The sequence below is a fragment of the Budorcas taxicolor genome, chromosome 15 (genome assembly GCF_023091745.1).
Source record: "Budorcas taxicolor isolate Tak-1 chromosome 15, Takin1.1, whole genome shotgun sequence".
NCBI classification, from domain to species: domain Eukaryota; kingdom Metazoa; phylum Chordata; class Mammalia; order Artiodactyla; family Bovidae; genus Budorcas; species Budorcas taxicolor.
In genome coordinates this window covers 28,962,547-28,976,521 of record NC_068924.1, presented here as the reverse complement: position 1 = coordinate 28,976,521, position 13,975 = coordinate 28,962,547, and the positions used below count along the sequence as shown (strand labels likewise).

General features: G+C 57.1%; 1 protein-coding gene across 4 annotated transcripts in view; it reads left to right on the top strand.

Annotated features, from left to right (window-relative positions):
• Positions 1-4,060: 4,060 nt before the first annotated feature.
• Positions 4,061-13,975, top strand: part of BCL9L (BCL9 like) — a 28,016-nt gene continuing 18,101 nt past the window's right edge. For 2 of the 4 annotated variants that reach the window (XM_052652590.1, XM_052652588.1), the window contains exons 1-2: positions 4,061-4,409; positions 10,567-10,622. The gene's annotated coding sequence lies outside the window, so the exon portion shown is untranslated. The remainder of the gene's footprint in view (positions 4,410-10,566; positions 10,623-13,975) is intronic. The other 2 variants (XM_052652591.1, XM_052652589.1) reach the window with 1 other exon arrangement.

The following is a 13,975-nucleotide window of genomic DNA, read 5'->3' as shown; positions in this document are numbered from 1 at the left end:
GAGGAGGGGCAAAGTGTTCCGAGCTCTGGCACGGCTCTGTCCAGCAGGTCTATTATATAATAATCACCATCTATCAGGAAGCCAGGCAGCTGGAGTGAGTGGAGAAGCCAGGATGCCCAGATCCGCTCCTTGTCCAGGGCTCAGGAAGGTGTCTTCATCAGGGTGGGGGGTGTGGCTGCAGCCCAGAGGTGAAACCAAGTTGGGGGGCTAGGGGCAAGTGAGGGGAGCTGGGCAGTCCGAAGGCAGCACCTACAAGCCCCGCCCCAAAAAGCTGACTGACAGCGCCCTGAGCCAATGATTGAAGTCACTGTGGGGGTTCAAAGTTAACCCTTTCTTGGATTTTTTGTCGCTTAGGGGATAGAGTCCCTTCCCAGGAAGTGTTCCCTAGTTCAGAATTTCTCCCACCTGCCCGAGATCGGCGATGAGTACCAGCTGGAGGGTCCTTTCGTCCTCGTCATCCCAGGTAGAAATCTCAGATAATCAATAGCCCTAACACCGCTCACCCCCTAACCCCACCCCAAAAGTTAATTGCATTACAAAATGTGGTTGTGTGTACAAGTTGTGGTTCCAGAAACAGACCCGCGTAACGCTGGCTCTCCCACACTGCACCACGAACACGCACTCTCACACAACAATACCCATGCCCGAACTTCCACTGACACTCGCTGACACACCTGTGACACTCCTCGTGACACAGTGACACAGAGATATGGGAAAACACACGGTGATTTCCCCGAACTCGCCAGTAGAGGGAGCCACTCTGTTCCAGCAATGGGCCACGGGCCTCTCTCCTCTCCTTGCTCACTCCAGGGTTCCACCCAGAACTCTTGGCTGCCTAGAGCTGGGGCTCCGCATCCCAACCTGGAACCTACGCTGGGGCAATGAGTCACAGCCCCACCCAAGGGAGTGCTCTACATGTCACCTCGACGGGACATGCCGAATACACTGGAACTTACAGTGTGCCACAGTTAACTGACCCCTTGCAACATGGCCATCACTCCCTGCTACAAACATTGTTTTCTGGACCTGCTATGAACCCGCATGGTGCCAAACAGATAATCAAGCCCATGTGTCTTGTCACGTATGTAAATAGGAAACTAACCCAAGTAACTGAATGGACCCTTCCTTCTAACAAGCAAATCCTCTGAGAAATAACCCTCTAGTCTTGTGGCTCATCTAATATATACCCTCAGGACCTAGAGAGGGGAGAGGAGATGAAACCCTACTTCTACGGGTCAGGTACCATCCTAGGCTCTGAGACCTTTTATACCAGAGCTGATCCTCTCTGGGCTTTAGTTTTCTTTTCGTTTAAGTGAGAATAATACCTACCTCATAGAGCTGTGATGATTCAATCCCTGACCCAGCTTGATCTTAGCATAGCAGATAATAGACACTTGTCAAAGTTTTGTTGATTGGCTCAAAGCAGGATCAAGAGATAATGTGTATGAAAATGCTTTGTAAATGTCATGTTAGGCACCCACAGGGAGTGTTATCTTCTCTCAGGGTTTCTCCCCCTTTTCTACCTGGGCCTCCCCAGACCTTGCTCAGCGCTCAACTCCAGGTAATCAACCCATTCAGTGAGTATTTCAGTCAGTTCAGTTCAGTTCAGTCACTCAATCATGTCTGACTCTTTGTGACCCCATGAATTGCAGCACACCAGGCCTCCCTGTCCATCACCAACTCCCGGAGTTCACCCAAACTCATGTTGGTGATGCCATCCAGCCATCTCATCCTCTGTTGTCCCCTTCTCCTCCTGCCCCCAATCCCTCCCAGCGTCAGGGTCTTTTCCAATGAGTCAACTCTTCACATGAGGTGGCCAAAGTATTGGAGTTTCAGCTTTAGCATCAGTCCTTCCAGTGAACACCCAGGACTGGTCTCCTTTAGAATGGACTGGTTGGATCTCCTTGCAATCCAAGGGACTCTCGAGAGTCTTCTCCAACACCACAGTTCAAAAGCATCAATTCTTCAGCGCTCAGCTTTCTTCACAGTCCAACTCTCACATCCATACATGACCACTGGAAAAACCATAGCCTTGACTAGACGGACCTTTGTTGGCAAAGTAATGTCTCTGCTTTTGAATATGCTATCTAGGTTGGTCATAACTTTCCTTCCAAGGAGTAAGCATCTTTTAATTTCATGGCTGCAGTCACCATCTGCAGTGATTTTGGAGCCCCCAAAATAAAGTCTGACACTGTTTCCACTGTTTCCCCATCTATTTCCCATGAAGTGACGGGACCAGATGCCACAGTCTTCGTTTTCTGAATGTTGAGCTTTAAGCTAACTTTTTCACTCTCCTCTTTCACTTTCATCAAGAGGCTTTTTAGTTCCTCTTCACTATCTGCCATAAGGGTGGTATCATCTGCATATCTGAGGTTATTGATATTTCTCTCGGCAATCTTGATTCCAGCTTGTGCTTCTTCCAGCCCAGTGTTTCTCATGATGTACTCTGCATATAAGTTAAATAAGCAGGGTGACAATATACAGCCTTGATGTACTCCTTTTCCTGTTTGGAACCAGTCTGTTGTTCCATGTCCAGTTCTAACTGTTGCTTCCTGACCTGCATATAGGTTTTTCCTGGATCCCTATTATGAACCCAGCACTTGAGTGCTTATTATGTAGAGGCATAGAAGGCATGGTCTGGGCCCTCAAGAATCTTTTGGGGCAACTAGACATGCACACAGGAGAGTGAAGATAAAACATGCAAGTAGGTACTCAGTTGGGTGACATAGATGTAATAGGTGGTCAAAAGAGTAGGAGGGCAGGGGTAGGGGAGAGCTCAGAGGAATCAAAGAGCATGAGCAAAGGGGCTTGCTAGTGTCCTTCCTTCCTGAAGTGTCCATGCTTATTCCTTCTTGGTATTAATTCTGGGTGCTTGGGGACAGTGGGATCCAGGGAAAGTGCCCTGGGATAAAGAGACCCAAACTCTAGTCCTTGGCTTGCCACTTTCTATCAGAGTAACCCTGAGGAAGTCCTTAACTAATGCAAGTCTTGGTGTCCTCATCAGTGTCTTGGGGCCATAACATTTCTCATAGGTTTGTGGTACACATTGATATAACATATGTGAAATGCTTTTTTAAAGCCCTTTACTTCTTTTTCATTGGATCTATTCTCCTGTAGGGTCTTGGGTGTTTTTCCGTAGCTCTTTGGGATAGAATTCTTTGGGGAAAACAAAGGTTTCATTCTCACAAGCACTTTATTAGTATCCACATTGCACTCTGCTGAGGATCCAGATGAAAAAATTCAGTCCACATCCTCAAGGACCTCATGGTCTACTAGGAAAGAGCGATGAATAAAGTGAATAAAGAGATGTTCAGAGCATAATGAATGTGGGTGGGTACGATGAAGCGGGGACCTAGTGGAGTGCGTGTGTGTGTGTGTGTGTGTGTGTGTGTGTGTTGTGGGGTGGGGAGGTCTAGGCAACTCCCACTGCTTCCAGTCAGTGTAGATAGGCAGGTAGGCTTGTCAAATCTCTCCCCAGCCTGAGATGTTGTTAGCACGTCTCCTGCCCAGTCCTTGGGAATGGGGTGGAGGGAGGGATAGAAGCCCCCACCCCGCCCCCCGGCCAACCAGCCTCCCGCTAGCCGGCCGGGCGCCTTACCGAGTCAGACCACTGGGAGGCTGGGGGAGCCGGGTTGGGCGAGGAGGCGAGCGAGATGGGGGAGCTCTTATTTTGACAGGGGCCTCTCCGGGCTCTGGTATGAAGGCAGAAGGAGGCAGCCAGAGAGCCCCGATGCTTATTCAGGCTGGGGAGCGGAGCCGAGTGGAGGGGCGAGCGAGGCTCCGGCAGCGCAGGGGAGCCCGGGGAGGCGGCGGCGAGCGGCGGAGCCAGTGGCCGGACATGCCCCGGACTCGGGGCCGCTGCACCACCGCCGCCGCCCGGAGCCAGCCGGCCGGACACCCGCACGCCTGGGTCCCCCGGCGCCGCGCCGCCCGGGGGCTGCGACCCGGACCCTTCGCGTCCGACCAACAATAAGCGCCCAGACAGACCCCTCCCCGCCCCGCGCCCGCCTTCCCCGCGGGCCTCGGGGAAAGTGAAAGGAGGAGGCGAAGGAAGGAAGGAAGGAAGGAAGGGAGGAGGAGCAGGAGCCGGAGCCGTGAGGTTGGGGCCGAGACCCCAGCCCCGAGCCCCGAGCCGGGCGGGTGCGCGCGCTCTCCCGCCGCTGCCCGGCACCCACGACCATGCTCCGCTGTTGGGAGGCAGGAACCCAGGCTCCCAGCGACCCTCGGATACCCACTCCCGGGCCGGGCTGGTATTGAGATCAAGGCGTCCAGGATCAAAAGATCACCACCTGCCCGCCTTCCTCCGCACCTCCAACTGGCGAGCAGGAGGACCCCAATCCACCCACCGACCCTGACCTGGTCATGGCGTCCAACTCCGGCCTGGCGTGAGGACCCCCGACCCGCGAGAGGTGAGGGGTGGGCTGGGACCAAGGGGGAAAAGTCATGCCAGGCCAGCTGAGGCGCTAGGAGGGAGATCCAGTTCGAACTGGGGAGGGGGGACACAGTTTGATTGTCTCTGGCCCTCTGGTACGCACCCTCAAGCTGTATAAGGGGTGGGAGACGCCCCCAGGGTTAGCGGAGGCTACTCTTGGGCCCCCAATCAGGTTGGCAGCCCCAGAGCACAGCGGGGAGGGCTCAGGGGCAGCCAGGGGACCCTGCCACCCTAGCGCAGAGAACAAGGCCGGCCTTGGGCCAGCTGGAGCAGCAACCCTGCCCTGGGGGCTTCTGGGAGATGTAGTCCCCCTCCCAGGCTCACCAACCCCTTGGGTCTCAGCCCCCAGCACTCCTCTCCTGGCTGATAGGAGCCTCCGGAAGGAGGTGCACTGGGATTGGAGATTGCTGGGGGGTCCCCCTCTGTCCCCAAGCACTGTCTAGGAGCAGCAGGGGCTGTGACTAGAGAAGTCTCCCCGAAGACTCTGAGTGGTGTGGGCTTGGTTGGGGGGTGGGGCAGTCACACAGTTCCTTGGAGGTGTCTCTGCCCAGGCTCAGAGGAGATGGCCCCTGCCTTGGTCCTGAGAGCTCTTGGGAGAGTAACGTGAGGAAGAGAAGGGAGGTTTAGGGCTTCTTGCTTGGCTGGAGTATGCCCTGTCCCAGGGCTGTTGGAATTTGGTTTCAGGGGACACTGAGGTCCTCTTAGGAGCTGAGAGGGAGGGTGTCCCTGATGGTCAGGGAGTTGGGAGGGTGTCTCTCTGGAGCAGGGAAGCCAGGATCAGCTTCTATCTGTCTGTCCAGCTTCCTTCCTTCCGGGTTTTTCTGACACCCCCTCTTCCCTCCTCCTTCTGTCTGCTGCTTGGGGTGTGGGTCTGTGTCTGTGTCTCGGGGGGGGGGGGGGGGCCTCTGCTGCAGGGAGGAAAAGTGTTATTCCAGGAGAGGTGTGCGGGGCATGTGATTGAGCCCTGGGAAAGGGGCTTGGAGGCCCCCTTGATCTTTGGCCTTGGTTTCCTGTTTTACCTAGGAAAGCTGGCTTTACACAGTGTCTGCTGTAACCCTGCTGATGCCTCTGGAGGAGGGCAGCTCTCTGAATAAGGCCTGCAGGGTGGGTGGGCTTCTGCTCCCCTTGCTCTCCCGCATTCTCAGCCTCTCCAAGGATCAGCCACTTCTTCTGGGCCGTGGCTGCCTGGCTTGTCTGCTGCCCCCCAGCACTGGCTTGGCTGCCTTCTCTAGGTCAGGACCATGATTTCATGGCCCCAGGGGAAGAGCATGTTCAGGCCCTGTCTTTCTGGTATCAGCTCTGAGGCGCCTGCTGATAGAAGCCTCAGGACAGAGTGAGAATGGGAGAGAAAGGTAAGGAGCAGGGAGGTCTGGTATCAGGACGTAAGGTGCTGCCCTCCCTCAGCTGATCAGGCTCCTTGGTCTTAGAGCACCAGGCCTGGAAGATCAGCCTTCTGGCCACTTCTCTCTGGAGGTTCTCTGCTAACCTGTGTTGCTTCAGATTGGGGTGGGGCAGGGGCTAATGTTGGGGAGAATTATCTCCTGAAGGAGAGAATATATATAGTCTTGGATCCAGAGTAATCTCTGTGCTTGGGCTAGCAGGGCCCTCACGCTGGACACGGCTTCTGGAGGGCCATATGGAGACTCACAGTGAGTCTCCAGGTACTGAGGTTGAGGGTCCAGGTGGGAAGAGATGACAAGAGTCCCGGAGAGGGACTAGTGTTTGTGTTCACAACAGTGATGAAGTGGGACCTAGTGAACTTGCTTTTTGAGTCTGTGTTGGGCACTCATGCTTTCTTTGGATAGTTTCTGCCTCCCAACTTCTGGGTATGTGAGTTAAACAGGAGCCCTGGGCTGGGGACTCAGCTTCCATGAACAGGCAGGGCAATAGCCTTCTGGGCACAGGCCTAGTGGGTGGCAGTGTCGACTCAGCAAGGGCTGGAATGCCTGGCACCTGCTTTAGATTAAAGGAGATGCCTGCAAAGGGGGCTGCCTGCCTGCAGGGGGAGGGGCTGGGATGGAGCTCCGTGGAGCCCAGGAGTGGGGTGGAAGGAAAGGACCAGGGTTGCAGGCAGCTCTGGCAGGAGTGGAAGGAGCCACCCAGAATAGCAGCCCACCTCCAGGGAGTCCAAGGCGGGAACTGGGGGCCCTCCACCGGCCTCTGGCGCCACAGGCTGCCACTCTGTCCCAGCGCCCTGAGGGGCCGCTGCAGGGAGCCAGGGTGTCTGGGTGTCCGTCTTCCCAGGACTAGAAGAGGCTTCCAAGGAGGTGGGGGGTGCTTTGGGGTTCTCCTTGGCCTGATGCCACGTTGACTCTTCTGGGGGCTCCTGGGTTGCTGGTAGTGAGGCACCCCAAGAGTCTGGGCACCCAGGGGTGCTGGAAAACAGCACCCTTTCCCGGTGCCAGAAGCCCTGGGCTCTGCTAGGTTGCCGACTTGGGGGGGAGGGGGCAGAGGGGATGACACCGTGGGAAAGTGGGCAGCCGTGGGAGCCAAGCGGGTACAGGCTGGGTGCCGCGGGCAGGGAGCCTCTGCCAGGCCTGCTCTCCCCGGGGTGGGGCTGGTTGTTCCAGGGACTGGCTCAACCTGTTGAGCGCCTGGCTGCTCTAACCTGACATCTGTGTCCCTGGCTGCCAGCCCCACCGGCTGCCCACCCGCAGCCACACTGTGGGGGCTGCCCCCGAGGATCTGGGGCCAGAAGGCTCTGACAGGCCAAAGGGCCAGTCGAGGCTCCTCCAGAGACTCTTTCAGGGTGTGCCGAGTTTCCCCAGGTTCTACCCTCTATCTCCCAGAGCCAGGGCTGGAGCCAGTTGGAGGGCCGGGTAGCCAGAGGCTAGGAGCGAAGGGGCGAGGTGAAGAAAGCCACAGCGCTGGATCTGCTGCCGGGCACTCGGGCCGCCCTGAAGGCAGCCTGGAGTTACCGCCTGGAATTTCCTCCGCTGGGTGCCAGGGCCGGGCCTCCAGAGCCCCACCCCCAGCCTGGCCTGACCTCCCCTCCTTGGGAGAGACTTTCCCTGGGGCTTGGGGGAGGGGCAGTAAGGACATTCTGGTGCCCTGGGAGGAGAGGGGTGACTTCCTGGGTGTGGGGGTCTGTAGTACTGTGTCAGCCTCCTAAGTAAGGGCTGGCCTTCCCCATGGAGAAGGGGGAAGCTCCGGGTTCCCTGGGAGATGTCCCCCACCCTGCCTTGAGTGTGTGTGTTGGGGGGCCCCTGGGTCCCAAGGAGGGTCCCTGACCCGCTGCAGGCCCTTGCTGTCCTCCCGCACCCTCTGCCCCGTAGCTTGAGGCCTGCCTCGGGGCTCTGCTAGCCGGCAGCCAAGGGGAACCAGTTGCCACTCTGCCGGGGAGAAGGTGGCCACCACCGCCCCCAGGTAGGGGGAGGGGCCAGGCAGTCTCCCCCATCGCCTTCCGACTTCTCCACTCCCCGGCTGGAGCAGAGGCCTCCCCTCCTCCGCCTCCTTTCCGCCCCGGGCCCTCCCTGCTGGGCCCTGGCCACCTGCCCCTCCTAACCTTGGTGTCCCCGGGGGCCGGGATGCCCTCTGTCCAAGTCCCTCCTCCCACAGGCTGGTGGCCCTGTGCTGGCCTGTCTTCCCCTCCCCCGCCCCTCCCCCCACCCCCAGCCTCAACTGAGAATGGCCCTGAATCCAGCATTTCCAGCATTTCGAAACCAGGATTGTTTTGAAATCCCTGAGCACTTCTCCACCCTCCTCTGACTCCCCTCCTCCCCACTAGCCCAGAATTTAGTGCTCTAATCTGGCTTCATGCTGTGCATTGCCTGGGTGTGTGTGTGAGAGAGAGAGTTTGTGCTAGCACAGGGCCATGTGCATACTACTCAGTGTCTGTGTGTGTGCGCGTGTATATTCCAGTGTGGGTCTACCTTCTGTCAGCAGTTCTGTGTGACCGGCCGACGTCATTTGTGTTTCCTGGGCCCCCTTGGGCTTTCTCTATGAGTGTGGGCACCTCTGTGGGTCTGAAGGAGTCAGTTTTGGAGAGTTTGTGTTAAAGAGGTATCTTGGATGTGTGTGTTTGGGGGTTGTGTCTGTTTCTCTCTCAGGTACACATGTCTGAGAGTATCTGAGAAGTGTGTGTGCCCGCGGTTGTCTTTGATGCATGTGTGTGTGCACGCGCGCACACTCTGTGCACTCTGTTCCCGCCTCTTTCCTCCTCCCTTGGAACATGTCTGGGGGTGTAGCCACAGGTCTCCCCACGGCTCCCTGGGACATGAAGTCCTCTGTCCTTTGAAAGGGAGGTTTCCTGGAGGGAGGCCAAGGCTTCTGGCAATTCTGTGGTCCTTGGAGAGAAAGTGCGCAGTGGGGAGACTTTGGGATAAACTGTCCCCAGGGCTGGACTCTTCTCCTCTAGCCCTCCCCAGACACCCCGCATCTCAAGGGGTCTGATGCTCCCAGTCCATCCTCTTCTTGTCCTGGTGCTGTCCTGGGGCTGTGACAGGGAGGCCCAGTGCTCTTCAGAAAGGGATGGGGGAAGGGACTTAACCCCCACCACCTGCCCCCGCCCCTGGGGTGGCTCGCTTCATTGAAGGCAAGAAACAGTCAGCCTCACCAGACCTGGGAGCTTTCAGAAAAGTTGACTTTGCTCGTTAGGGGCAGACAGCAAAACAAAACAAGACACGTTTCCAGCCTAAGCAGAAGACAGAGGGGCCTGGTCTCTTGGGCGGTTATACCACCCCAAAAATATGAAGCATTGGCTGTGGGGCCAGCTGCCATTGTAGCCTTGACCCTGAGAAGTCCTTCTTGTTCTACAGTCCTTTATCGTGTTCTGAGAGATGAGGGGTTGTTAGGAGGAGCTTTATTTCCTTTTTTTTTTTTTTTTGCCAAAGCTAAGATTGTGATGGTCATGTCTGCATGGGATACAGGCACTTGGAACCCTGATGCCTCGCTATGACTCAGTTTCCCATCCTGGGACCTCAGGCTATAATTGATGACTTTCTTCTAGAAGCACTTGTAGCAAGTCAGTGAAGAAGAAGGGGGCTGGGGCAGGGGCTGGTTGTCAGAGTCTAGGGCCTATGGAGACAGCAGCAGAGGTGGGCAGAGAGAGAAGCTGTCTCCTTCTAGCCCCGCTTCCCATGGCCTCTGGTCCCAGGACTCGGTGGGAGGAGAGGAGGGGTAAAGGCACAGGTTGGTACAGTGCTCAGTGACCCAGCATGGGGAGGGCCTTGGCAAGGAATCTTCAGTTTGTTTCTCAATCTCTGTCTCTGAGACCTGCGCACGCACGTCACTGCAGACACCTTCAGGAGATGAGCCCAGAAAAGTCACCCAGGTGATGGTAGGATAGGGCGGTACCAGATGGGGACAGGTGGTACCATGTTCTGGCAGGCATGCTATGCTTGCCCCCTAGAATGGGCAGTTGGGCCCAGCAGGAGGTCCCCTTTCCAATTCCCCTGTCCTGGGCCTGGGCACACCACAGGCTGGAGAGGGTTAAGTCTGGTTGGCAGGGACAGCGCCCCCCCCACCCAGTGCAGTGAGAGAGAGAGGGAGGGGTAGTTAGCAGCTTGCTCTAGTTGGCTTCTCTCCCAGAATTCTTCGGAAAAGAACTCCCCTTTGACCCCCAGTACAAACTGAGCCGAGCCACCAGCCTCCCTCCCGCCCGCCTGCCTGTGGGAGCTTCACCCAGCCCCCTCCTACTGAACTGCTAAGCCTGATTCTCTCCCTCCAGGCCCTCCCAGCTAGGCCCAGTCCCCAGGACTCGAGTCTTCCAGGGACAAGGGAGACCACACAGGGACAGAGGACCCACACCATTCTTTTCCCTGACACAGGATAACCCCAGGGTGGTGGGTGCTGGAAGCTGGGGTCCTCAGGCCAGGACGCGGGAATCCTGCCCACCCCACCCCTGACCCTGGGGCTGAGCCCTAAGGCATCTCCAGGGCCTTCTCCTTTCCTGCTTCCAGGGGAGGGAGGGGGAGCCTGCGGTGGGGCGGCTGGGTCAGGCCTGGCTCCCGGCCAATCCACAGAAGTCGTGGAGGGGGGGTGGTGTCCGAGTAGCTCAGGGACTTCCTGGAGCTACAAGCCTGTCTGTGTACATGCCTAGTGGTGTGCGTGCTAGGGGTGGGGCTGGGGTTCTGGGAGGAGCAGGGGTAGAGATTGCTGGCCTGGGGCTTCGAGCTGTGACCCTCTCTCCACAGGGAGCCCCAGCCCCGGTCACACCCTTGAGCCCGAGCCCGACACGCGTTATCCCGAGGTGAGAGGTCTGTGTGCCTGTGTGTGTCCCCACACCCTCCGCGCTCAGCTCTGCCTGCCTCTGCCGGAGCCTCCTGCTTGGCTTTTTGTCTTGGGCGCCCTCCTCCTGGCTCTCTGCCCCTACTTCTCCTTTCATTCTCCTCCCCCAGAGGAGGGGTTGCTGACAGCTTACAACCTGGGACCCAGTGGGGATGGGGGCGGGGCCTGGGCAGGAAGGGTTAAAGCGCTGAAGCCGCAGCTCCAGTGAAAGTCCCAGCTGGGGTGGGTGGTGGGGAGCCCCAGCCCAGTCACCCCTGGAGGGCAAGGTATGGTTTCCTTCCTGGTCATCCCAAGGGCCTGCTACCCCCTGCCTTCTGGCTTTGGCCTGAGCTGGCTGAGTCAAAGCCAGGACGGCCACCAGCCATGGTAATGTGGTTTCTGCCCTGGCCCCTAGACACACACACACACACACACACACACACATGCACACGCACACGCACGCACGCATGCACACGCACCCTTTCTCCCTACTGCCACCCCACCCCCTCCTTCCCTCCTCCCTCCCTCCCTCCCCTCCTTCCTTACTTAGCAACAACTCCCTGAATTCACAACAAACATGCCTGTAGGATCCCAGACTAGGGAAAGCTGGAGAAAGTACAGAACTAGGAGGAGGCACTTCTAGACTGTCCTCAGGAGGGAAGGGCTTCGAATCCCCCCACCCTCCCTGTTGGAGGCAACCACCCCCCAGGGACGGGGAGGAAAGTGGTCCTGCTTCCAATCAGGCAGTGAAAACACTGAGGGGCAGTGGCCAGGTGTGGCCGAGAGGTTGGGGGGCAGGGCTGAGACTCCACCCATCACTAGTGGAGTCCCACTTGACTTTTGACCCCCACCTGTGAAGTGGGAGGGGCCACAGACTCCTGCCTCTGGGCCTCTCAGCAGGGGCCTATGCTATTGTCATGGTAACCTGCCGGGCTCCCTCCCCAAACTCTGAGGGACCAGGATGGGTGACGGGTGGGCGGGGCTGGGGTGGCCCGAGAACTTTACTCTCAGCCCCAGCGGGCCAGGCACCTGTGTTGAGGGGGCGGGGAGTTGTGGCCTCTCTTTGATCTTGTCCCTGGGTAGGAACTGTGGCCTCTGGCTAGGACCTGGTGTGCATCAGGTTTGGAGGGAGTCTGGAATGAGGGAGTGAGGCACCATTCTTTCGTCACAGCACAGAGGGCTTCTGCCAGGGTGAACTTGTATTGTGAAATGGTTAAGAGCAAATGGCTGGAGTATCTGGGTGCAAATCCTGACTCTTCTAAGTTTGGACTGCCTTAGGCAGTGTCCCTGTGCCTCAGTTTTCTTATCTGTAAAGTGGGGATAAGAGACTTTTCTTGTAGAATACTAAATTAGAGAATTAAATTAGATAATGCCTGTGATTACCAGCTTGATGTTACAGAGTAAATGATCAATAAATATTAGAGATTTTCCTAATTATTATTAGTCATAGGAACTCCTGATCCTCCCAGAGGCTTTAGCAGGGAGAGATGGGCGTGGGGAAGAAACAGCCTTTCCAATCCTTGAGACTCCTAGATTCTAATACCCTTCCAGATCCACCTTCTTGCTGCCTCAGTTTCCCCACTGCTGGTGCTGGCAGGCATCATGATTGCAAGTTTGGGGAATAGCTGTGAGCCTAGAGAAGGGTCTGAGGGCTTAGGGCCTGCCTGCTTCCCCATCGCCCAGCACTTCTCAGGGCTGAACCCCTCCTCCTGCAGGCTATTAGCTCAGATCAGCTTCACCACCCCTCCCACCATCCCATCTCCTGCTGCTCTGTTCCTTTACCAGGCTGAACAGCCATTAAGACACTCTGTCCTTCAGTGGCTTAAATGGCTGCCTCCTCTCTTTCCTGGCCTAAGGGGTCTGGGACCTTCCTTGGAGAGAAGAGTAGCAGGGAGGAGCTGTGACATGGATGGCAGCTGTCAGGCCTGCCTTGGGGCCCAGGGTCTACTGGATTCCTTATACCCTGCCTGGGCATTTTCCCTGAGGGTGGCAGGGCAATGCCAAGGTCTATGATATGTGTAGAAGCCCAGATGGGCAGGCCCAGCACCTGCCGCACACAGATGGGCAGGAAGTCCATTCTGAAGCCCAGAGGAGGGCTGGGGTCATATCGGCATCCAGAGGACACCCCCGGAACCCTTTCCTCTGCTGCATGGGTGCATGTGGGCAGGGCTGAGAAACGTTCTGTTTCAACCCTGTGTGCTCTGGGGCAGGCCAGGGGAGAATGCTGAGTGACTCTGGGTGACCAAGGCTCCCAAAGGCCCTGGGATGACAGCAGGATGATGGACGGGCTAAGGCTTGGGAACTTCTGGGTGAGGATCCCAGGACGGGGTAGCAGGCATGCCCACCAGGAGGAAAACTCTGCAGACAGGTGGTTTGGTCTTCTCAGGAGTAAAAGTGATCAGATGTGGCAGAGTGCCTGGGATTCCAGGACTCCTAGGGACCTTCTCTGGCCTGGTACTAAGGGGGGTGGGCTGGAGCCCCTGGCTCTACTCACCACTTCTTTCTGGGAACAGAGGGATCTCCTCGCTTCTATGGGCCTGGGAGTGAGGCATCAGTGTTGGCCTGAGCCATGCCTGACTGCTGGGCCGGCCATGCCGCCTTTGCCCAGCCCCTGGGGCCTGTTCCTTGGGCAGGCTGGGGCTATTTTTGGGATCGGGCTGGGGCTCTGGGGCTGGTTTCAGATGTTCCAATGTGAACAGGAGAAAATGGGAACAGATGGCTGGAGGGTTCCAATCAGTGGGTCCTGCTGGGAGCAGGTTATTTTTAGGGCCTTGTTAACCCTTTGGGGGCTACGGAGCCACCCCAAGAGGGACAGCCCTCTCTAGCTGAGAAGAGGATAGGTCTTCTCTCTAGACCTCTACTTTCAGAACTGCGTGTCCCAGTTGCTCTTCTTACCTTCTCAGACCCTCCACTCTTTAAAGAGGCCCATGGCAACAAAGTAGGCTCCTGCTTCCTCCCAGCCTAGACCCTGCAGGGAGACTGCCAAGGGGTGGGGGTGGCTGGTGGAGGGGATGTGGCCACTGTTGAAAGGAAACTCCCCTTTGCTTTTTTCCTGCTGTCTCCTGAGACAGCCTTATGGCTAAGAGAGTGGATAACTGCTCTCTGGATTCATGCTCTGGGTTTGAATGTTGATAAACCCAGTGAGGCCCAGAGGAGTCCTCGCCGAGGGACCTGACCTCTGTGAGGACGGAAGAGGAGCCAAGTTTTTGTACTTGATACCACTGAGATGATGCCTGTGGGCCCGATGTCTTGAAAGTCACTCAGTCATGTCCGACTCTTTGTGACCCTATCAACTATAGCCTGCCAGGCTTCTCTGTTCATGGAGTTCTCCAGGCA